Source organism: Tenrec ecaudatus, chromosome 5 (genome assembly GCF_050624435.1).
Source record: "Tenrec ecaudatus isolate mTenEca1 chromosome 5, mTenEca1.hap1, whole genome shotgun sequence".
In the NCBI taxonomy this organism is placed as follows: domain Eukaryota; kingdom Metazoa; phylum Chordata; class Mammalia; order Afrosoricida; family Tenrecidae; genus Tenrec; species Tenrec ecaudatus.
The window spans coordinates 86,048,333-86,074,614 of NC_134534.1; the positions used below are offsets into that span (position 1 = coordinate 86,048,333).

The following is a 26,282-nucleotide window of genomic DNA, read 5'->3' on the forward strand; positions in this document are numbered from 1 at the left end:
ATTCAGCTGAACTTTGCAGAATGGTTTTATCGCACTGAACTTAAAACAGAAAAATGCAGCCTTCTGAAAAACAAACCAAGAATGAAGACTCGTACATCTGTATTTACACGGCCTATCTAAAATCATTTACTCATACCTTTTATCCCGGCCCAGGAATACAAAGGAGCTGCAAGAACATGTATTATATGAAATTACAGTCTAGGAACCTTTAGAGAGTGAATGGAGGATTTTGAAATGTGGAAACCCAAAATTTTCTGAATATCTCTGTGTTAGGCAGGATTCTCTAGAGAAGCAAAACCAGAATATTTATAATTATCTGTGTATATATACATATATATATACACACACACACACACACATTTAAATAGCAAAAAGGAATATAACAGCAAATTATTCCACACCACAGTTGAGAGCTCTGTCCAACTCAGTTTCATGGGACAGTTAATATACTGAAGGTCCTTCCAACTCACGCAGCCAAGGAAGCAGACAGTAGAAAGATGGAGTGGCAGAAGCCAGTAGTGCAGCACGGCGAGGCAGATCGTGGTGGAGCTTCACTGTGTAGAGATGTGAAATGGCTGACGGGATGTGCGGTGTCTGGAGTAGTGGCAAGAGGAGCAAAATCAGACTGCAGACAGCAGACATGGCAAAGTGGGGCAGCGCCAAGGTATGGAACAGTGCAGCAGAGTGATGCGGTTCAATGTGGTCCACAGGTTGGCTTGGCCCACATGTAGTGCAGCACACATGGTAAGGCAGGGCAGCTAGCTCAGGGAGCATGCTGGTATGCCCACCAGGGAGAAAGAGAGAGGGCCGGCCTCCAGCAAGCCGTTTATCTTGGTGGTACTTCCAAAGGAGGTAAAGCTACGACCTGATTGACAGGCTAGCCTCCACCCCATATCTTCTTATGGCTGCCATGTTGTCACCAAAAAAAACCCTAACTATTGCAATCTGTTTCTAGTCGTGTGTGTGTGTGTGTGTGTGTGTGTGTGTGTGTAAGAGGAGGATGCCTATATGTGTGTGCATAGTTTTATAAGATAAATTTTATTCTATAATTTAGGGATTTGAGTTTGTGAATGTAGCAGGGCAAGAACCTACAATGTGGAGTCTTTTATACTGCTTCTTAAGATATCTAAAGGGGCATTTTAAGCTTACCCATTTCATTCCCATCCTAAGACTTTGCGGATGAAGTGGATGTACCTGAGGATAATTCACAACGTTGAAATCCAGAATGCACAGTCATTTCATAGGCATTGCCTGGAGCTGTGTAGCTACAACAGCACCCACCAGTCAGCTCCCTGCCCTAAGACAATGAGCTTGCCTCTCCAAGGAGCAGATGCAGATGAAGTACAGCTTGGCTTGGCAAGAGCTCTTTTAACTGAAAGCAGTTGGTCCGTTTGGTCAGTTGCCATTGAGTTGATTCTGACTCGTTTTGTGTCGGTATAAAACTGTTCTCCACAGAGTTTCAGTGGCTGATTTTTTCAGCAATAGATGAAAAGCCATTCTTTCATGGTGCCTCTAGGTGGACATGAACCCAAACTTGGTTGGCAGCCAAGTGCATTGACTACTTGCACCACCTGGGGAATGCATAATAAAAATGCATCAAATGAATTCAGTGGACCAATATATAGCTTTAGCAAGTAACCACCTTCACATCTGCCCATTAGAATCGTATTGAGAGGTATTTAAGCTGCAAGGTAAGGGCAGTATTGACTGGACAGAGCCTTTCATCTTTATTTAAAAGCCCTGTGATGAGACGGGTTCTTCTTTTTCCCTTTTCTTTCATGCTGTTTTACTACTCTCTATTAATTCTTTTCTTTTTTTACCATCTATCATATTCATGCCAAATGAATGAAACTCGTGGCTTGTACAATTCACAAATAATCTTGCAGTTACATGTATATGAAAATATGAGAATGTAAGGCAATGCCAATTTGAGTGTATACATTACCTACATAGTTATGGGTCTCCACTTTAGACCGGGTTGACTAGAGAAACATATCCAGAGACACTCATATATGTGTAAGAGAGAGCTTTCTACCAAAAAGTAATTATATATCAAGCAAACATCCAGCCCAGTCCAAATCAAGTCCATAAGTCTGATACTAGTCCTTAAATCCCTCTCCAAATTCACACAGCCACGGGCAATGATGCAGGGAGATCACAGACCTGTGGGTGCAAAGTGTTGTAGATCCAGTGGCTCTGGCTGCCATCAGCATGGCTTGAAGTGGCTTGTCCACAGGAAGGTGACGCAGAGAGAGAGGAGGGAGGTTCCCAGGACCCTCCTTAGAAGAAGGCCACGCCCCAAGGAGGGACCATCAGACTGTGACCCAATTGACAGACTAGACTCCACCCCTTCATCCTATTTATCAAGTTGACACAGATTAATCTCATGTAGTTATGTAATCTACCACATCCTCTGTGAGTTATGGCATTTTCAAACACAAACCTATGTGTGCTTACTATGCGAGTACTTATACATATTAATTACAGAAATCTGATAACAAAAAAAGTAATTTCTCCCATTATTCTTTCTTACTCTACAAATAGATGACCAAACCCAAATCAATGGTCTTCAAGTTAACTCCAACTCAAAGTGACTTAATTTTTTCAAGGAATGGCTTATGGGTTGCAACTGTTGACCTTGAGGTTATGTGGCATAACCAACTCTGCCATAGGGGCTCCTTACACATAAGCGAAGATGTTGTTAATTCTAGTCTCTCTCCCAAAGACACTAAAAGCTCACACGTGTTCACTATTATCACTAAGACCTAACACTTAGCCTGTTAAATTAGAATAACAGTCAATAAATGTAAATTAAATTATTATTTCCTAAAATGGATGCTATCATCCCTGAGGATGCTGGAATGATCCGGGAGGGGGGGGCGGGAGGGGTTGTGCTTGCAAAAGCAGTCCTATACTACTATAACTACTTGTATTTTGTAAATTGCTATAAAATCTTATACTGCTAAAAATAACTATACTTTATCTAGGTTTATAGGCTACAGTATAAAAGCTTTTCATTGACAAGGGGGCACTGATTTTTTTTTTCCCTGAAAAGACAGTAGGTCAAATAAACTTGGGAGCTTGAGATTTAAATGAATTAATGGACTGAGCAGTCAGCGCGGTGCAGTATTTCTAAATTCCCACGAGAAGTAATGTTTGTAGGGTACTCACGGGTATTTGAGTTATGTGCAGCTGGATTCAGAATCCCTGAATGCCCAAGCCCTGCTGCTCTGCCCTTTCCTGCAGCCAGCTCATGATACACTTTAGGGAAGCATCGGTGTGATTCTGAAAGCAGTTGAATTTGGAATCAGGCCTCAGTTTAGATATTTCCTAGGCTTAGGGGTTTCAATAAATGTTCGTGTCATTTATCCAGTACATTGGAGTCCCTTCAAATGAGAGTCACGGTGGTGTCATGGTTACATGATGGGCTGAGATTCGTATGGTTGGCAGTTCAAAATCACCAGCTCCTTCTCCGGAGGACTGGGCTTTGTGCTCCCATAAACAGTTATAGTCTTGGAAATCCACGGAGGGGTGTCTATGAGTCAACATTGACTCAATGGCAGTGAAAGTCAAGTGAGAAGGTAAACAGGTGCCAGTTTCCCCAATATGCTTGCTCCTGACTCCTTTCTCCATCCAGTGGGTCAGCTCTCCCATTTTTCTAGCCCTGAACTCAGACTAGGGATTGTCCTTTATGAGTGAACTTGAACCTGGGTGGACCCATAGACCTGAACTCAGACCTAGTTCATTCTGGTGGCTTATCCTCATATTGAGAAATTGTAGTCATTTGGGGAAACAAAAATGAAGAATGATCTACTTTTATTTGTATTTTAGAATAAGGTGTAATTAATTATAGAATGGTGACACAATGGTTATTCTGACATGATTTGAGAACCTATGGATCTCGAGAACCATTTCCAAAAAAGAGACCCAGGCTATTTTCGCAAATGACACCTCTGTGAGAACATCATGTCACTCTGGATGTAACTACTCTGGAGAGTGAGACTCATTTAGATGCATCAGGTTTGACAAGTATATAGAAAAATATGTGTTCAAATAGGAATATCATAGAACTGGCTGAGGGTGTTGCCTCCACATGGCCTTCTGTTTAGTGCGAATGACGTCAGAGGCCATGCCCTCTGTGACGGGACCTCATGGTGTAAGACGGGGTCAGTGCTGATGGTACCCCCAAAGCTGCTTTTACTAACCTCTTCCCAGGAAGCAATCTTTGCTAGAATGTGCTTCCTCCCACTGTTCTCCACTATTGAATACCTGCTCCTCCTTCAAGACCCAAGACAAACACCACTTATAGAACAGTGCGGTAAGTGTTGGGTGGCTAACTGCGAGATCAACAGTTCGAACCCACTCCTTGCTCCTGTAAAGACTTACAGCCTTGAGAACCTACTGGAGTCTATCGGTTCTACTTTTCCCTCTCAGGGTGTTATGAGTCAGAGCTGACTTAATGGCAGTGAGTTTTTTGTTTTTTCTAGATTAAACAACCACCCAGACTTTCTGGTACGATGAGCCCCTGGCACTTCTCGGAAGGTAATTGCTTCCTCCTGTGTTGATTATGTTGTCTTTGATATTAGACAGTAAGGCCGATTTTGCAGCCATAACATCCAGGGCTTGCCCACAGTTAGCGAGCATAGTGGAGACTTAATAATAACTATTTGTGGAAAAAATAAACTATATATTCCTAGAGGCAAAGTCTCTCATTCTCTGTTAATCATCAGAATTCCATTTAGGCAACTCATGGATGTGGAGGCAGAGGCATGAGACCCGGGAGTGAGCCCTGCACAAGGCATCCTCGTCCTGCTGCAGCCACCAGGTTTCCGTGGGAACGCCAAGGAAGACCTCTCTGCCCCTGCTGCAAACCTGTGAGAGGCGGACGTTGGAATCGCTCTCTCTCAGGTTCCTGATGCTGCTCTGGAGCTAAATGTAGATGCTTTCTGTCTAGACTTTTGCTTCATATACTTGGCATCAGTTCATTTCCAATGTGATTTGGAAACTTGCTATAAATATTTTAAGAGAAGTAATATCCCTTAGAGTCAGATGTTTTGTTATAAAGAACAATATCTTAAGTTTCAGACAGGAACCAAAAAGGGAGACCGTATATCCCATTAGGAAAGCCATTTCGGGTGTAATAGAATAAAATAGAATTTCCAGAGTGACCTAACAGGTCAAAATATGTCATTCATTCGATGGTTTATTGGTTTGTGGACTCAATTCATCATTTAGTTTAATGATAGTTTCCAAAGTAATGTCTGTATCAGAAAAAGTCCTCATTGTATACAAATCTTAGAAATTAGAAACGTACGATTTTATTGGCTAACCCAAATGATCATTGCAGAGGAAAGAGTGTTTTCTTAACCTTTTGCTTTCTTCATATATGATGTCCTTGAAAGTATTCCACACCTTGTCTGGTCTTCAGCCAAGTGTTTAATGTATCAAATCTGTTTTTAAAATGGCCTCTAAATTCAAGTGGGATATACTCAAGATTGTATTTCGGCTCTTACAGACCTACTTTAGTTTTCTGAGGCGCTGATGATCTGTGCTACAGCGGGCCCTGGTCTTGTTCTGACAGTGACATGAGGATCTCCATCATGTCTTTGCACATATGTGCTCGACTTGACTCCTGTGTATTCCATTTGACAAGGTCCGTGTATACAGTTATTATTAATTGTTCAAAAGGATATTTTCTATGAATAAGTCATTGATCTAAAAAATTCTATTTCTTGGTCTCAGCTACTTAGTTTTTGTCACCAAGGCCATCTTTTGCAATACTGATCCCTCTTATTTGTTTGTCCTGCACTCACCAGTAAGTATCACTGACTCTTGATTGCTGGTGTGATCAATTGAAAAAAATGCAGAAATTGGTAAAAAAAAAATAGTGGTTGGTATGTAAATTGGAAAAATAGTCAATTGGTTTTCCATGTATGGGTATGGATATTAGTACACCTTTTATCCTGTGCTTTGTACTTCAGGATAGAGATGGATTTTTTTTTAATGATGAATGTGACACTATTCTTCTTTAGTTTGTTGTTTCTAGCAATAGATCACATGGATGGATGATTCCTTAAAACACAAACAAACAAACAAACAAAAACCCTCACAGCTCCACCAGTAATAAAGGGAGAAAAACATTGACATTGTAAAGGATTTCATTTTACTTAGACTCACAATCAACACTCATGGAAATAGCAGTCAATAAGTAATTGATGTATCACATTGGGAAAAGCTGTGTATGACTTCTTTAAAGCGTTAAAGACCAATGATGTCATTTTGAAGACTCAGGTGCACCTGACCCAGCCCATGAGATTTTCAATCACCCCATATGCAGATGAAAACTAGACAATGAATAAGGAAGACTAAAGAAGAGTCTATGTATTTGAGTTATGGTGCTAGAGAAGGATGTTGAGCGTACTCTGAATTCCAGAAGACAGAATCCATCTTGGAGGAAGTACAGACCGAATGCTCCTTGGAAGCAAGATTGGTGAACCTCTGTCTAACATACTTTAAATATGTTCTCAGGAGAGATCAGTTCTGGGAAATGATATCATGCCCAACAGAGTCAGTGAAAAAAAGGCAGCCTCGCAATGTCAATGAGATGGATTGATGCCGTTGCCTCAGCAATGAGCTCAACTATAGAGATGATTGTGAGGATGGTCTAGGAGGTATGTTCTGTTGTACATAGAGTTGCTGTGAGTCAGAAACTGACCTGGTGAAACCGAACAAACAAAACATTATGTGCGAAGCATTTTGCTTTAGGATGTCAAGGAAGGCTTAACATGGAATAGGAATAGGATGGGGGAGGGCACAATAAGTTAGTAGAATTTGTACGAGGAAGTGGAAGGTAAGGATCCACAAGCAGGAAGTATGGGGCTTATACCCATCTGTTAGTTGCATATGTGAGGCATCCGTGCCAAGGGAGGACAGCAGCCACATGGGAAAAGGAGCTTCCAAACTCGCTGCCGTGGAGTCAGTTTTGACTCATAGCAATCTGGGTTCGTCTGGGTTGACAAGAGAAACAAATTCATAGACACTCATATGTCTATAAGAAAGTGCTTTATATCAAAGAATAATTGTATATTAAGAAAATATCCCAGCCCAGATCAAGTCCAAGAAGCCCAGTATTAGCCCCTATTTCTGATACTAGTCTACTATAAATTCCTCTTCAGACTCATGCAACACATGCAATGACACCGAATACAGGAAGATCACTGGCCAGTGGGTAGAAAGTCATGTGGATCTAGTGGCAGTGGAAGCATCTCAGCCCTGGCTTCATTAGCTGTAACCTGGTTGACAGGCTAGACTCCACCCTTCAAGTTGACATTAGATTATGTACCTGCCACACAACCCTCTAGGACAGGGTAGAACTGCCACCGTGGGTTTCTGAGACTTTACAGAAGTAGTAGAAAACCTTGTATTTCTCCCATGGAGCAGCTGGTGGTTTTGAACTGCTGACCTTGCGATTAGCGGCACAACTTGTAACCACTATGCCACCAGGGCCCGCAAAGGGAGAAGGGAATAAGGAATTTGAACGTTAAACTTTGCCTTATAGCCATTTAAGATGGCTTGAGGATGATGAAATGTTGGCAAAAGCTCCATGCTTTCAAAATCACACCCCCCTCACCCACCCCGCTTCCTGTTTGTATATTTAAAGGATGCTAGCTACGGAAGTTTTGGAATACATGGATTATCCTCTGACAAAGGTGATATAGGCAGTTGGAGTAAGTGCATACCCTCACTGAAGTGCGATCCTCTGATTGAAATACACACTTGAATCCCGTCAAGTCTGAGAGCGCCAGAATGCTCTTCATCTTCTGGCCCTAGCACCCATCTTCCAGGCCTGGGGCCGAGGCTGCCTACATCATTCCCCCACAGACCTGGATCACAGCAGCTGTAGGTGAGCGAGCGCTGCTTCTAAAGCCATAGCTGCGGAGGAGCTATTCAGCTTGCCAAGTGAGTTCTAGAGACCACTGATGGACACGAGGGAAGCAGCTTCTCTGTTTGGGTGCACAGCTGTGTCCTTGGTCTGGGTCCTCAGAGTTCACTGGCAATTCTGGGAACCCCTCATTGTTGACACAGCCGCAGCCCCTTTCCCGGTAATGATAATCTCCTGCTGGAAAGGTATCAGAGCCCAGGGCCTCCCGACTGTGCTCAGAGACATCTTGGAGTTAGTCCAACTCGACGTTCAAGTACCTGCCTCCATAGCAACATCTGCTGCATCTGACAGGAGAGGCGGCTTGGCATGGAGAAGGCAGGAGACAAATCGTCGGAGAGGAAATCATTGAGAAATAAGATAAATTTTCTGCTTCACTCTGGGCTTCTGTGAGGCTCTCTGAGTGGCTCTCCTGCTTCTTAGCATACTTTATTACTTCTTTGGCAATGAGTTCCCATTACTCTGTGTAATGAAAATGGGCAGCAGTGCTGCTCAGAGATGTCTGCGACCCGGGCTGGTCCACAAGCAGAGTGCTACTAATCCACTGAGAGACAAGTCAGAAATGAAGAGTAAGCTTTTAGGAACTTAACACGGCAATGCCACTTGGCTGCATATTCAAGGGCAAAAAGGGACTGGGTCTTAGTGATGAACTGACATTGATTGCCCACCCTGCCAGGAGAGGCGTGCCTGAAGGGCCTCACAGTAGAGTGGGGAGACAAGTGGATGTAGGCCAATCAGATGCGAGAATAGACTAGTTTATTCTCCCCACTACATCGCCACCAGCCAAGTCAAGGCAGCTTGTCCTTGGTCCTTGATTTTTGGAATGGCCAACGATGGGGCTAATAGCTGCGTTCATTAAGCATTCATGCTGTACCAGGCTCTGTGTGAAATATTTTACATTCATTCTCTAATCATCCGAATAACCCTCTTGGGTAGGTACTTATTGTCATCTTCAAAATATCAATATAAAAATTGGGGTTTAAAGAGGATAAAAATGTGTCCAAGATCATAGAATTACTAACTAGGAAAGACAGAATCCACAGATTGCTTGACTTCAGAGCCCCAGCTCTTTTTCATTTTAATTGTGTTTCAGAGGAAAGTTTGTGGAGAAAATTAGTTTCTCATTTGATGGCTTGTACAGAAAGCACTCTATGACATTGCTCACATCCCCGACAATATGCCATTTCTGCCCTGAATTTCCCGCTTCTCCTCATCTGGATTTTCCACTCTTCTCGGGTGTTGTTGTTGTTGATGTTTTAAAGCAAATCTTATCCTTTTGATCTCATATAATTAATTGTTCTGAGGTATGCAGTACTGTTGAGTATTATTATTTATTTTTGGACTGAAAAGTGGTCTATAGAAATTACTTCAGTTTTAGCTCAGAAAGGTATCTTAGGGCCATAGTCTTGGGGATCCCTCCAGTCTCTGTTAGATCAATAAATTTGTTCTGTTTGTGAACTTAATTCTTTGTTTTACATTTTTCTCCCCTGTCAAGAATCCTCTGTTATGATTCCAATCATAGTAATCAGTAGTGGTAACTGGGTACCATCTATTTCTTCTGGTTGCATGTGATCCATTATTTACTAGACTTGTTGGTGCTTTGTCTTTGGTTTGCTTCACTCTCCATTGCTCCAGATTGGAGGGGATCAATAGTTTTATCTTAGATGGCCTCTCACAAACTTTTAAGACTCCAAATGCTGCTCACCAATGAAGGATGCGGAATATTGTTTTATGTTGTGCCAATTGACATAGATGTCCCCAAATCTGTGCTTTTTCACCTTTTGACCTAAGAACTTTATCCTGCAAGGTATTTGGTTATGCCTAAGAAGTTTGCATGACTGTGACTCTCTTGTGAGCTATCGTCTATATTAAGATACATGCGGCATCTACAAGTATGTATGTAGAAATATCCACAGCCAAACCTGTATCTGTGACTGGGTATGTTTCTCATTTCCTTCGGTCATTTTCAATTGCGTTGTCTTTTGTTGTTGAGGTGTTGACATTTCCTATTCATCTTAGACCCTTGTCGTGTATATCATATATGTCATGTATGTCGTGTGTATCATGTATGTCATGTATGTCATAGCCAACATCTTAGTCAGTTAGTAGGCTCTTTTTCCTTTCATTGAAGAATTCTGTTGATAAACAGAAATGTTGAAATTTTAGGAGGGCCTATTTTTCTAGTTCATCTTCTGTTTGTGCATTTTCAGTTATGTTTGATATTCTTTTTATGCTATATAGTGGGGCTCCTAGAATAGTCTCTAGTTTTTGTCCCTTGATCTTTATAGTTCTAGATTTAGATTTTTGATTTACTTATCGTTAGTTTTTATGTATACTGCGAGGTATAAGTTCTGTTTTGTTTTAATACACATATACATGAGTAAAAAATGATCTCTTTCCCACTTAATGGACTTTGGCACTTTATTAAGGATCAACAGTTCATAATTTGGTGGATTTAAGTCTTATTTCCCAACTCTACTTCATTGGTCTTGTGTTATACCAGGCTCCTTTGACCACCACTGTGCTGACATCCTCAAAGTCCACAGTTCTTCTCCGAGGGAGAAAGATGGAGCTTACTACTCCCATTAAAAGTGACCGTCTTGGAAACTTACAGGGGCAATGCACCCTGTCCTATAGGGCCGCCATGAGTCAGTCCTTACTCAACGACAGTGAGTTGAGTTGGTGGTGGCTGTCCAGTAAGTTCTCAGAGTAGGTAGTGTGAGCCCTCCCACTTTGTTTTTCTTCCACATTGTTTTACTTATCCAGAGCCTCTTCTTTTCCAAGTAAAATTGGTGACTTCATCTCATTAAAAATGCTGTTCAAATTTGGATCAAATCATATCCATAAATAACTTTTGTTATCACTCACATTTATGCAATTTTAAGTCTTCCTCTCAATGAACATGTTTTGTTTTCTCAATTATGTAGGTCTCTTTCCTGCAATAGTGTTTTGTAGTTTCTTTGTATAGGTCGTTTATGTTCTTGCTTAGATTTATATCTACCGTATATACTTGAATATAAGCCGACCCGAGTATAAGCTGAGGTACCTAATTATTACCTGGGAAACTAGAGAAACTGATTGACTCGAGTATAAGCCAAGGGTGGAAAATGCAGAAGCTATTGGTGAGTTTCAATAATCAAAACAAATGAAAATAAAATTACTAAAAATTGAGACATCAGTGGGGTCATGTATTTAAATATTTATTTTAAATGAAAAACATAAATAAAAGGACAAGTCATTTAACATTAGTAAACCAGCACCGTTAAGTGGAAAATAGGTTAAACAAAAACAAGAAGGTATCAACAATGATACCTGAAGAGTACTATTCCCTGAGCTCAATCAGCAAACAAGCTAAAATGTCAAGAATTAAAATCCTTCAAAACTGGATTCCTCATCATCATCCATATCCCAATGCAGAGCTTCAGCTGGTGTGAGGTCATCATAGACGCTGTCCTCACTGAGATCGCCGTCATCACCATCACTGCTGTCATTTTCATACAAGGCGCAGTCTTCACTGCCATCCAGAGCATTACTAATACCACATTTCTGGAAGGCACATCACACCATGTCTTCTGGAATGTCTTCCCATGCATCTCGAACCCACTTTGCTATTAACTGTATGGCAGGCTTCATAAGATTTCCTCCTTTTATTAGTCGGGCTTGACCAGATGACATCCATTCATGCAACATCCTTTGCACACGGTCTTTAAAAGGCTTATTCAAAGATACACGTCATAGGACGGCTCTGGTTAGATGTGAGTAAACAAACATTCAAAGCCCTGCAGTGTCAGCGGGGCTTTGAATGAACAGCGGAGAAATGGCAATCACCCAAAAGATGTTACACCTTGCTGGGGTACCACTGACCCATGTATAAGCGGAACCCCAGTTTTTCAGCACATTTTTTGTGCTGAAAACTCGGCTTATACATGAGTATATACGGTAAGTATTTTATTTTGGGGGAGTTATAATAAATAGTGTTGTTTACCTAATTTTCTTTTCATACTTCTCTTTGTCGATGTAAAAGCATCTAGCCAGTTTTTATGTGTTGATCTGTATCCTGTTAGTTTGCCAAATTCTGTCAGTTCCATTAAATTTCTAGTCGAATCCTGTGATTAGAGATCGTTTGTCTTCATTGTTACTCATTTGATTGGCCCTTATTCCTTTTCTTGCCTTCTTGCTCTATCTAGGATTTCCAGTACAATGTCCAGGAAGAGTGGTGATAAAGGACATCTCATGTTTCTGTTCTCTTGGAGAATGCTTTTAATCTCTCTGCACTGAAGAATATTCTCTATTGATTTTGCATTACTGATACTGTTGTTAAGTGCCATTGTGCCAGGTCTCCTATTAACCCTGGGTATAGCTGAATGAAACAATGCCTGGTCCTGTACCTTCTTCACTAATTTGTAAGCCGCTTTGTCAGTCCATCTCTTTGAAGGTCATCCTCTTTTCCATCCATCCTCTAGTTCACTGAGCAGGACTATTCACTTAGAAGTGACATATCCAAAGGATGTGAGATGAACTTTTGCCATCTTCTCTTCTAAGAAGCACCTGGTTATACTTCTTCCGAGACAAATTTCTTTGTACTACTGGCAGTCCATGGCATATTTAATATTCTTGGCCCATATAATTCAAATGCATCAAGTTTCCTTTCACCTTCTTTATTCATAGTTCAACTTTCTTGTGCATATGTGATGATTGAAAATACCATGGCTTGGAGCAGGTACGTTTTAGTATTTGACATTTTACATTTACTCTTGAACACTTAAAAAATAATTTTATTGGGGGGCTTATACAGTTCTTATCACAACACATATACATACACACATACATATATACATACATACACTGTGTCGAGCACATTTGTACATATGTTGCCATCATCATTTTCAAAACATTTTCTTTTTACTTGAGCCCTGGTATCAGCTCCTCATTTTTCCCCCTCTGTTCACCACCCTAATCCCTCGTGAACCCTTGATAATTTATAAATTATTATTATTTTTTCATGTCTTACTCTGACCAATGTCTCCCTTCACCAACTTTCCTGTTGTCTGCCACCAGGCAGGGGGTTATATGTAGATCACTGTGATTGATTCACCGTTTCTCCCCCCAACTTCCTCTTACCCTCCTAGTATCACTACTCTCATTATTGGTCCTGAGGCGTTTATCTATTCTGGATTCCCTGTGTTTCCAGCTCTTATCTGTACCTGTGTACATCCTCTGTTCTAGCTAGATTTGTAAGGCAGAATTGGGGTCATGATAGTGCCAGGGGGTGGGGGTAGGAAGCATTAAAGAACTAAAGGAAAATTGCACGTTTCATTGGTGCTATACTGCACCCTGACTGGCTCATCTCTCCCCTGTCACCCCTCTGTGAGGGGATGTCCAATTGTCTATAAATGGATTTTGGGTCTCCACTCTGTACTCCCCTTCATTCACATCAATATGATTTTTTGTTCTGAGTCTTTGATGCCTGATACCTGATCCCATCGACTCCTCATGATCACACAGACTGGTGTGCTTCTTCCATGTGAACTTTGTTGCTTCTCGGGTAGATGGCTGCTTGTTTATCTTCAAGCCTTTAAGACTCCAGATGCTATATCTTTTGATAGCTTGAAATCCATCAGGTTTCTTCACCACATTTGCTTATGCACCCGTCTTCAGCAATCGTGTTTGGAAGGTGAGCATCACAAAATGCCAGGTTATTAGAGCAAATTGTTTTTGCATTGAGGGAGTACTTGAGTGGAGGCCCAATGTCTGTTTACTAACTTAATACTTAACATATAAATATATGCACATAGATCTATTTCCCTATCATTATATATCAATATATTTACATATGTACATGTCTGTATTTAGACCTCTATAAATGTCCTTTGTCTCCTAGTTCTTTCCTCTATTTCCTTTTACTTTCCTCTTGTAATACTATCATGTTCGGCCTTCATTTGGGATTCAGTAATTCCTCTTGGTTACATTACCCTTGATCAAGCCCCAACAGGGATCCTACACCCTCCTTGCTATTGATTTTAGATCACTTGTTCTTCCCTTGTACCTTGGTTTGTTAACACACACTTCCTTTCCCCCACCTCCCTCTCTCCAGGGTCTTCCTGAACCATCAGTCCTGTTGTTTTCTCCTCTGGATTGTTTATCCCTCCTATCTTAACTGGATAGACATGGAGAGACAATAACAAGCCAAAAACAAGACAGAGCAGAACAAAACAATGACACAAAAAAATAGTTCCTGGTCTGTTTGATGACATTTAGGAGTGTTTTCTGGTCGAGTCTGATGGGGTGCCATGCCATGGCCCCATTGTCTATTCTTGGTATTCCCTGGGGACTTATTGCCTTGCTACCCTTACTGCTCTATTGCACGCCCTTAGCATTTTGCCCTCGTGTGGTGGGTCAGATCGGTCATAATTCCCACACTGTGCCTACAGTGTTGTCCCTCATATTGCTATGGGTCAGTGAGGGATGTCATGTCTTGTGGTGGGGCTGGCCCTATGGTCCTCGCTGTTCATTGGTTGCTCTGAACAGGAATATCCTCCTTGGGGCTTGTTGGGCCAGGATGTATTCCACTCTCTCTCCTTCCCTCTTTGTTCATTCTTGTGTGCTCTGATCAGACATGCTCCTCTCCCTGAGTTATAGCTTCAGTGTTGTCCTCTGAAGTGAATTCTTCAGGGTGGGGGGTAGGGGTGTCTTTTGCAGCATATTTGCTCAATGCAATATGTCATTTAATTTCCTAAATGATATGTCTGTGTGCACTTTGATTATATATCAGAGTAAAATGAAATACTTGACAACTTCAATATTTTATTTATTTACTGTGATATTAATTATTGGACTTGTTTTGAGGATTTTTGCTTTCTTTATATTTACATAGTAATTGAATAACTGCTTCTTTGCCTATGTACAGATTCAGCATGGGTACAATGAAGTGTTCTAGAATTCCCATGCTTCCAAGTATTGCCCATAATTGGCTATGATCCACAAAGCTAAATCCTTTGCGATATTCTCTGCTTTCAAGCAAGATCTTTCTGACATCAGCAATAGTATCCCTAGTTCCATATCCCTTATGAATTCAGTTTGAATTTCTCACACTCCCCTGTTGATCATTTTGAATGTTGATCATTTTGAATATCTCACAGTCGCCTGCAATCATTTTGTAAATATCTTCATCAAAGTTTTACTTGCATGTAATATTGAGATTGCTTTATAATTTATATATTATATTGAATCACCTTTCTTCGGAATAGGCATAAATATGGATCTCTTCTAGTTGTCCAAATTTCTTGCCATAGATTAGTCAGCAACTCCATCACAGGCTTCACTTTTTGGAAACTTTCAATTGATAGTCTCTCAATATCTGTAACCTTCTTTATTACCAGTGGCTTTTTTAAGGAACTTTGATGACTTTGTATATTGTGTCAATTGTGTTGGGCTCCTAACACAAGGTCAGTAGTTCAAATCCACCATCCACTGGGTGGGAGAAAGATGAGGCTGTCTGTTCCCATAAAGATTCCATTTTGGAAGCTCAGGATAGGGCAGCCAGGAGTTTAACCCACCACTTGTCTGTCACTTTGCTGTGCTGTGGTGGCTTGTATGCTACTGTGATGCTGAGATGTCACAGGCATTTCAAATAGCAGCAGGGCCACTCGACGTGACCAAGTTTCAGCAGAGCTTCCAGACGAAGAACAGACTACAGAGAAAGAACCGCTAGTTGTCCACTTAGAGGAATTAGCCACCTTCTGGATACCATGGAAAAAGTGTCAGTTACGGAAAACCTCACAGATGCAGAACATTGTCAGAGAGAGTGCCAGAAGAGGAGCCCCTCGCATCAGAGGGCACTTAAAATATGTCTGAAGAATAGCTGCCTTCTCCAAGGGCTGGCGACCATAATGACATGGCTGGAGTATAGCCGGTAGGAGTAAGACGCTGGTGCCTTCAGTTGCTGTTGATGCATGCCACAAAGTGAGAAGAGAGCAAACAGCTGCAAACATCAGTTAATAATTCGAACTTGCAATGTACCGAGTAGGAATCTAGGGAAATTGGAAGTCATTCTAAATGAAATGGAATGCATAGAGATCATTTTTCTAAGTGTTAGTGAGCTGAAATGGACCAGTATTGGCCCTTCTGTACCAGAATATCAAATGGTTTGCTATGCTGGGAATGAAACAATAAAGAGGAGTGGCGTTGCATTCATAGTCCAAAAACACATTTCAAAGTCTATCTGTCTGTGATAGCATCTGACGTACAATGCTGTCTCTGATAATGCAAGGAAATCCAGTCAATACAACCATTATTCAAATTTATGCAAAATAAGAAGCCGAATGGTAAAGCAGAAGTTAGACATGGTATTTTGAGAAGACTGCAGAAATAATGAAGAGTCCGCGTGAAGCACTACAGCAGAAATGAGCTGGACATCAGAGAGTGAGAAGTGGAACACGGATGGAAGGGAGAATATGCTATGCATGTGATCAGATGTGTAGCCAGGAAGCAGACATGTAGGACTTTATGTGCCATAGCACATATGGTCAATATAATACACACATGGTAAATAATAATAACAAAGAGCATAAGTGATAGGCATTTGAAAGCATTAATTTGTGAGATAATTTGACCAAGGACCCAAAGGAAGTAGAAGGACAAGTTAGTCAGTGAACTACTGGTCTATTGCAATAGACTTAGACAAGGGCCTTACAAAATGGAGGTGGGTAGAGGTGGACGGATTTATTCAGTGCTCTGGTGGTGTACTGGTTGTGAGTTGGGCGGCTAATCACAAGGTCAGCTTGGGCGGCTAATCACAACCACTAGCTGCTCCACGTTCTCTTGAAAAGAGTAATAATCTCAGAAGCTCACAGGAACCATTCTACCGTGTCCTATAGGATCACTATGCGTCGCATTGACTCAAGGGCAATGAGTTTTGAGTTTAAAGATTTTATCTGTTTTTGGTTTGTCTGGTATTGTTTCTCTCAGTAGAATTTGTGGTCAGAGCAGTGACCTGATCCATCTCATTCATTACTCTACTGGCAGTTCCTCAGATAGTGCCGGCCATGTGTACTGGCTGCATGCGTTTTAGTGATAATTGGTGTTGCTGGTCTCTGGGTGTCATGGGCTCTTTTGCCTCCAACACTTCATGCAGATATCTCAAAGGTAACCAACCCACTGGTGGCACTTCTTCCTTGATGATCCCAGGAATTCTCTCTCGGTTAATGCTTCTAACATGTTGTTGTTACGTGCCGCCCAATGGGCACCAACTCCTGGTGACCCTATATACAACAGAGGGAAACACAGCCTCATACGATGCCATCTTTTGTTTTTGCTGAGAACATCCCAAATTTAATAAAGGCATATACATACAAATTCAACATGCTGAGTAAATTTGAAGCAAATAAAAACGCACATGAAGACACACCATAGTTCTGAGGAAACTAAAACAAAAAAAAAATTTTAATCATTTTATTAGGGGCTCATACAACTCTTATCATAATCCATACATACATCAATTGTGTAAAACACATCTGTACAGTCAGTGCCCTCATCATTCGCAAAACATTTGCTCTCCACCTAAGCCCCTGGCATCTTCAGGATTGTTTCTAGCTTTGAGCCCATTGTTGCAGCCACTGTGCCAGTATATCTCATTGAGGGCATTCTTCTTTTTCGCTGACACTCCACTTTACCAAGCACGGTGCCCTACTCCAGAAACTGGCCTCTCCCAATAACACGTCCAAAGTACTTGAGGCAAAGTTTTACCATCCTATACTCGATATTCTAATGAGCATTCTGACTGGACTTCTTCCAAAACAGACCTTGGGGGGGGGGGGCGGGGAGGAGGGCAGGGTTGTTTTGTTTGGGGGGGGGTAGCAGTGCATGATACTTACAATATTCTTTTCCAATACCATATATCAAATACACCAATTTTTAAAATGCATTTGAGATGGCTCTTGGATATTCAGAGAAATGGCAAACATGACCAATCCTTGAGTTAGACCGAGTTATGCCTTTTTCATGGTTCCACCTAATCATCTAGTGGGAGTTACAGAGAAACGACCAGAAGAGACATATTTAAGCAAGTTCACTTCACTATAATAATCCAAAGTAAAAAAGAAGCTGTGAGATAATTTTTATCAATAAAATGGTGCACACAAGTTCAAACCCTAAAATAGAAGCAGGCAAGTCCAAACCCCAAAATAGAAGCAGGCAAGTCCAAACCCCCAAAATTGGGGCCATGTGCAACTACAGAGGTCACACACACAGACCAATTCTAAATTCAGTAGGACCAGTACTGTTTCCTAGAGTAGATGGTATTCTCCAAAGATTAAATTTTGAATTCAATTTAAATTTTAAATTTTAATTCAGTAGGATCTCAATTCTAAATTCAGTAGGACCAGTACTGTTTCCTAGAATAGATGGTATTCTCCAAAGATTAAATTTTCAATTCAATTTAAATTTAAAATTTTAATTCAGTAGGATCTCAATTCTAAATTCAGTAGGACCAGTACTGTTTCCTAGAATAGATGGTATTTTCCAAAGATTATGAAATCAGTATATGTGGGGGACTTCAAAAAGTTTGTGGAAATTTTCCATTATCTTCTAATTCTAAATTTCTGTGATCTTTTGGAAACCCCTTGTCTTAGGCTGAGTTTTGTAAAGAAGAAAACCCAGCAGTGCTTATATACGTATTTCATTCATTTGTTCATTCTCATTGTCATCAAGTTGATTCTAATTTATAAGGACCCTCTAGGAAAGAGTACAGCTGTCTCTGTGGGTTTCCAAGACTAACTCTTTACAGGAGTAGGAAACCTCATCTTCTCCCACAGAGCAGCTGGTAGTGAGCGTCTTCTGACTACCAAATTGGCCCTTCACAAACTCCCGAACACTGCTGCTCCTGCTTCCTATCACCATAAAAGATGTAGATTTGCTTCTGCTGCCTTACTGTAGAAGTCAGTGAGTGCTAGGTAATCTCTAATACCTGTCCTAAAGTGATTTGGGAGTCACAGGAAGGAATGGACTCCTTAGGAGGCTGATTGCTGTTATTATTACGTACCCTCCAGGTGCGTTGACTCCAGCTCATGGCAACCTCAAGTGTAGCAGAACAAAATGCCTGCACCTGGGCCACCTTCATAATTCCTGGGATGCTGAAGTCCATCGTGTAGCCACTGTGCATGTTAAATACCTTCCAGACTCATCCCTCAGCACTATATCACATGATTGTTCTGATCCATAAGGTTTTCATTCATTCATTTTTGGAAATTGATTCCCAGACCCTAGTCCATCTTGTTCCAGAAGTTCTGCTGAAACGTGCCCACTGTGGGTAGCCTTGTTAGAATTTGAAATGCCAGTGCTATTGCATCTAGCAACACACAAGCCGACACACATGACGAACTGACTAGCAGGTGGTGAAGGTAGAGAGAGAGGCAACAGAATGTCATTGATCAAAGGCAGTGAAGTCAATTGAATGGATAGACATCCAGTGATTTTTGGAATCAGCATATTTGTTTAATACACATAAAGGAAGAATATTTTGGCATACAGAAAACAAATTTTCTTGGTGATGTGTGTTATATAGAAAAGTAGGATGAGAAAGGGTTGGTATAAATTTCCTACTTCTCCATTCTGAGTGAAACGAATGGAGTGGGCTTGGACCTAACTTACAGTATAAAACTAAACAGCCAAGCCAACTCCTGCCTTACCCACAGACCGGTGAACAAGAAACACTTTTGTCGGCCAATACAGTTGGGTCGTTGTATCAGTCTGCATTGACACCTAACAATGTTGAATGAATACTTCTTGAATAATGCATCTGCCACCAGCGTGGCGTATAAAAGAGCAGCTGGCTCAGCAGAAGGGAAAAGAAAGGAATCCCTTGAGAGGAGCCCCTTCTTTACTTAATTTTTAAGATACTTTTATTGGCATATAATTAATATGCCATATAATTTAATAGTTTTGATACAATGTTCCACAAACAAATCCCTAGTACTTAGCCCAGCACATAGAACACTGTAGGTGAGTTACATCAACTAGATGAAGGAATGGAGTCCCTGGGTGGAACAAATTATATACAACCTCAGCTGCTAGTTGAAACATTAGTTATTTAAGTCTAGCAGAGGTTCCTCGAAAAAACAGACTCACAATCATCAAGTTGATTCTGGCTCATGTCCACTCGCTCATTGCCATTGAGTTGAGGCCAACTCCTAGGACAGGGTAGAACAGCCTCCTGTGAGTCTCCGTAACTGTATCTCTTTATGGAGCAGGAAGCATCATCTCTCTCCCGTGGGACTCCCTTTCAATGGCTGTCCTTGCATATGGCAGCCCAACCCCACCCACCTGTAGAACTTCTCCTATGCGTTTCTGAGACTATGTCCTTTTTTCCTTTTTGATTGTTTCATTGGCATATATTTCATGTATCATACAATTTAATCATTCAGTCATATTAAGAAGAGTTGTGCAATCATCACCACAATCAATCTTAGAACATTTTCTTCTCCTATTCATTGTTATTAGTTCTCCATTTCCCTCCATCCTCCAATAATTACTAGGCAATTTTTAACCCAGTTACTGTCTCTGTAAATTTACCTATCTTAGATTTCATATACAGAAAATCATACAAAATGCAAACAGGAAGCAGAAAACAACAACAATAATAACTAGACAAAACAGAAAAACCTCAGAAAGGAAACAGAAAATGTTAAAAACGGCAACAACTTTAAATGTAAAGTATTACATTTTAACATAACCACATCTGCCGTAGCTGACGTTACACTCAGTGCTCTCTGTCTGGTAGCAGGGCTGTTCTCGTGCCTGGACTGTGTCAGAGGGGCGTCACTGGCGGCTCAATCCATGTGGGGAGCCTGCAGATGGATTGTGGCCTTCCACTGCCAGCCACAGCCTTCTGCAAACTGGGTGTTCGCCATGTAAGTTCTCCTTCAGATTTGGATTTATGTTATTTACAATCCTTGGATCCCACAGGCTGGTGTGCTGCTTCCGTGGGAACGTGTTGAGGCCTCCCTTAGATGACTGCTTGTTTTTACATGCTACTCTTTCTGATAGCCAAGCACCATCTGGTTTCTTCAGCACAACTCACTATAGCACCAGATGGTGCTTGACTATCAGAAACAAGTTCAATGATCTATTCATGAGGGTGATTATCAAGTAGGGCCATGCCATAAAAATGAATTTTTAGATGGGAACTAGCATTAAATGTGAGACCGAAATCCAATCATATGTCTATGATTCATACATGTCTCTGGTTCACCTTAGAACCATCATTATCGTTTTACGATAGATAACATTATAAATCATCTACCTGGGGATAAGGTAATTCTATTCATATGTCATTAATTTAGTCAGTGGTATAGCAATTAAAACACTGTTGCGAAAAGGAAATTATGCAAGTGTAGTCTGGCCTTAGACTGTAATACATAAATCATTGATTTGGACAGGTTAAACACTTAAGTGACTGGACACTATTTAAACCAAAAAATGGGGGTGGAGATGTTAGGTTTCTGGAGTGGGTTATACCTTGACTCTTTGCTTCCCACACTGAAAGAATTCATGCCGAAACACGTTTTGTGACCCAAGTGGGTTTTTATGAAGGACAGGTGTCAGGCGTTATAGTTTCAAAAGAGTACACGCTATTTCTGGGAAACATGCCACGCCACGCTGAAGCCGCGCTGGGGTTCACAACTGGGCACCAACAACCACATGGGAAAGAGCACCCACATATGCAGAACTTGGGGGGATCCCCAGAGGCAAGAAACCCAAGAACCCTCAAGGCTAAGAGAATGGGGGCCAAGAGACTAAGAGCATCTGGGCCCAGAGACTAAGAACAAGACATAGGGGAAATCTTTTAATGACATTCACTCACAAAGGCAGAACTATGCCTCCCAGACTAATGCATGTCACAAGGAAGAAAGTGTGACATTAAAATAGTAAACAGATGGTAGTCCTGGCCACCATTCATCGGGCACCCTCAAAGCAGGAGATCTAAACCAAAGAAGTGTCCAATCATTCGCCTCGCAGTTAGGAACTCAACACATAATCTATTCAACTACCAGGACTCCTAGCCCCAGATGAAAAGCCTGTTGATTTGCTTTCATTCAATGGCAGCTAGATTACTAGTTGATGAATGCATATCAAAAATTAAATTAATATAAAGTGTCATGTGTGAGCAGAAAAATGCTTTTTAACCCAAAGGATTAAGTTGTTCATACTAAAATTCATAATTTAAAAACAGAAATGTCCCCTCCAATTTTATAGCAACTCAGGAACTCAAATCATCAGTAGTCATAGCCATCCCTGTGACCCTGGACAAACACTGATCTCATCTAAGGGAAGTACCAAAAATGCCATCATTTTTCTGTTTCAAAATATGGATACTACTCAGTATCTACATGTGTCCCTTTGTGGCAGGGCTCAAAGCAGCAGAGATGAAATGCTGTGCTATGGACTATTGGCCAGGGACGACTGCCAGTGTGAAAGAAGACCAGTGGCATTGACAACTTCCCAAGGAAGGCTGCTCCCCGAAGGTTCTGGTCAGTTTTTTACAGATCCAAGAAGCTTGGAGATATATTCCAACTAGGCATGTTTATCAGGACAGAAACTCTGAAACTTTCATCCACAAACAGATATGAAACGAGAGAATCAGAAGAATGAGACTGATAAAAAACATGTAACTATAAATGCCCTCTAGTTCCCAGTGGCTAGATTCGTGCCGCTAGAGGGAAAAGGACAGGCAATATTTTTAACAGATCAGTCGAATGTTTTCATGTACACAAGTTCTGTTCAAACAAAGTAAACAACCTGTGATGATTTCCTAACAGACCCCAATATATCCAGAAAATGTGATAGTGGTGTGTGTCATATAAGATCAAATGGTATAAATATTCTTTTCTGTTTTTCCCTTAGGGAGATATTTCTGTTGAACTTCCCTGAATATCTGATAAACATATATATTCCTGGATTTTTCATTTTCTGCTGTATAAGCAGATGGTTAATAGTATAAAAACATGGAATTGATAAGAGGCATATGAATCCTAAGATATGCAGTTCTTCTTGAATATCAAATTGAGTATTTAAATATTTTAAATTAAAGTGCATAATTCTTATCACCTGATTAGATGTTTAAATTGTAAAATTAGATTAAATAATGAAATCACAAACTTTGGAAGAATTCCAAAACAAGGTGTAAAACAGGATATAAAATTTAAAAATAATTTTATTATTGGCCACTGACTTGTTCTTCTTTGGTTATCCTTATTCAGTGTCCAACTTTTTTTAACAGAAAGAATCCATTTATTGAAGGAGATACTTTGGAAAAGTAGTCTAAAGGGTCCTTAATAATTAGGTGCATCCTTGTAATTGGGAAGTCCAACTTTTACATGCCTTTGAAAATACCTTAGTCCTCAAAATAACACTCTTGATCTTCATTTTAAAGAAGATTTACTTAATGCAATGTGTCATTTGAGCTCATGACTGCTATTTCCATGAGCATTATTGTGGATCCAAGCATGACATAATTCTTGTCAGCTTCAATGTTTTCTCCATTCACCATTGATGCTACATATTGGTCCGGTTTTGAGGATTTGGATTTTCTTTACACTGAGTGGTAATCCACACTGAAGGATGAAATCCTTGATCCTCATCAGCAACTACTTCAATTCCTCCTCCTCTCAGCAAGCAAGGCTGTGTAATCTGTATATCACAGGCTATTAGTAAAATATTAATTACTGGGAGAAAAACGGTCTTTACGAATTCACCATAACTAGCAGATCTGCTTTGTGTGATAGGACAATATTTATCTGCATACAAGGAAACCCTGTCAAGACAACCATTATTCAAGTATATACACTGACCACTAAGCCAATGATGCAGAATTTGAAGCATTTTACCAATGTCTTCATGCTGAAATTGATCAAACATGCAATCCAGATGAATGAAAAATATGGTCTTGGTGGTAAAAATGAAGCTCGAGATCACATAATAGAATTATACAAGATCACAGACTTCTTCTTCACAATAACCTTCTTTTAACAACACAAACAGGGGCTATGGATTTGGACTTCAGCAGATAGAATACACAGAAACAAATTTGACTACATTTGTCTGTGGGGAGAAAAATGATGGAGATATTCGATATCAGCAACAAAGGTGAAGCTAGGAAACTATGGAACTGATACCAATTGCTCACATGTAAGTTCAGGTTGAAGCTGGAGGAAATTAAAACAAGCTCCTAAGAGCCCAAATAGGACTTGAGGCTAACCCACTTGAATTTCAAGAACATCTCAAGAACAGAGTTGATGCCATTGGGCATTAATGGCAGAAGAACAAATGAGCTATTGGATTACATCAAGAGCAACATTCATGAATGAAATCTGAGGTCTACATACAGATAACACCTCCAGAAATCAACCCTTTAAAGTATCCCTGAATAAGACAAACATACACTACTGAAAATAGGAAGATGAAGTATCATTCCACAATGAAGAAAATTACAATAAAAAAGGGGAACGAATGTACAGACAAAACATTTAAACAGACAAGAAGTCATGTGGCTCTCAAAAGAAAACAGACTGTCTTAAACTTGAGAAGAAAATAATAAATAGCAAAATAACTCCAGAGAAAAGAGAAAATTTCATCAAAATGAAAAAGAGGAAAAATAATAAACATCTAGTCAGTAAAATAACCGCAAAGGAAATGTCTACTGGAAACCGACAAACAAAAGGAACTCAGCACAGAAATACATGAGGAACAATAAAGCAACAACACCACAAAAACGCACAGCAACATTACAGCAACCAATTCATACCTGTCAATAAAAAAAAAACTGAATGTAATGGGTTTAAAAGCACCAGTCAAGAGACAGAGTGGATAAGAGAACAATAGGACCCATCAATATACTCCTTACAAGAAACACACGTTAGACACAAAGAGTAAATCAAGGGATGAAAATGAAAGAAACCAACCTAATGGCAATAAAAAAGAAGGGGCAATATTAATATCTGATCAAATAGGCTTTAAAGCAAAACCAATAATGAGAGACAAAGAAGGGTATTACATAATGATTAAAAGGATAATTGAACAAGAAGATATATAATTATAGTAAATAGCTATTCAAAAATCCATTCATTAAACTAATACAATGAAAGATATCAAAAATTCATTCATTAAACTAATACAGTGTTGAAGAGAGGAAAAGGCAATACTACAGCAATAGTAGGAAAGTTCAATGCACCACTATCAAGGAAGGACAGAACAACTGGACAGAAAGTTAATTAAAAAAAAACAGAAAAACTAAACTACACAATTAAGCAACCAGTACGCTGAGATATATGAAAATACCATCTAACAGAAACACAATATACATTGTTTTCCATTACATGTGGAACATTTTCTAAAAGATATCATTTGTTAGGACACAAAGGGAGCCTTAATAAATTTTAAAACTTTGATACATTACAAACCAAGTTTTTTGATAATGTAAGAAAGTAACAATAGAAAAATCAAGGAGGTGCCACTAGAGTTCAGGTGGAAGTGTACGCTCTAAACCCTTGCCCTTGGCACATTGTGGATGATTGTGGGGGAGCCTTTACAATGGGCACCATAGCTATGGTATCTTCCAAGCAATCAAAGGTGTTCAGAATTGTCCAGTGGAAGTCAACCATAGACTACCAAGGAGTTGGACAGTGATTAAAACCAGGGCGCCACAGTTGGAAGGCAGTTTTGCAATTTGAGGAGGTCTGTTTCCCATGCTTGACTGCAGCATGGTTCAAGTCAGAGGCAAAGAAGATCCCTGGAACTCCATCACAAGTGGTGTCAAACTGGCAGCAAGAAATGGACAGATGGCCATGGTTGGATCAGCTGCAGTGGGTGGCACTTTCTTAACTTTAATTGAAGACGCTGGTATTTTGTTGTGCAGTTTCCAATGGCCCTCACTTTGCTGAAGATTCCTCCCAATTACCATCAACCCAGTTACCATTCTCACCTCGTGGAAAATATTGACAATTACAGGGACTGCTGCTAGATGTAGTAGAATGAGCTATGGTTCACAAAGGATTTTGGAGAACCAAGTTACAGTCTGTTTTTAAAACAGTAGGTAGGACCACTATAGGCTATGAAACGACATTTGGCATCTTTTTTTTTCTTATTTAAATGAATGTGGGTGGGGCAGTATTAAACGCTAAAAGCATTTATTCATTCACACGTGGATTGCATTTGTGATAAAAAGAAATGTCTCATAGCATAAAAAGAAAGAAAGAAACATCAAAGGGAACAAGATCAAATACATGGAAACTTAACACTACCCTACTGAAAAAGAACTACTGGGTACTTAAAGAAAAATAATAAATATTAA

The 26,282-nt window shown here is 40.2% G+C and overlaps 1 pseudogene; it reads left to right on the forward strand.

Moving 5' to 3' along the window:
* The first annotated feature begins 583 nt into the window (after positions 1-583).
* LOC142449150 (mitochondrial import inner membrane translocase subunit Tim17-A pseudogene) lies at positions 584-25,930 on the forward strand (annotated as a pseudogene).
* The last annotated feature ends 352 nt before the right edge of the window (positions 25,931-26,282 follow it).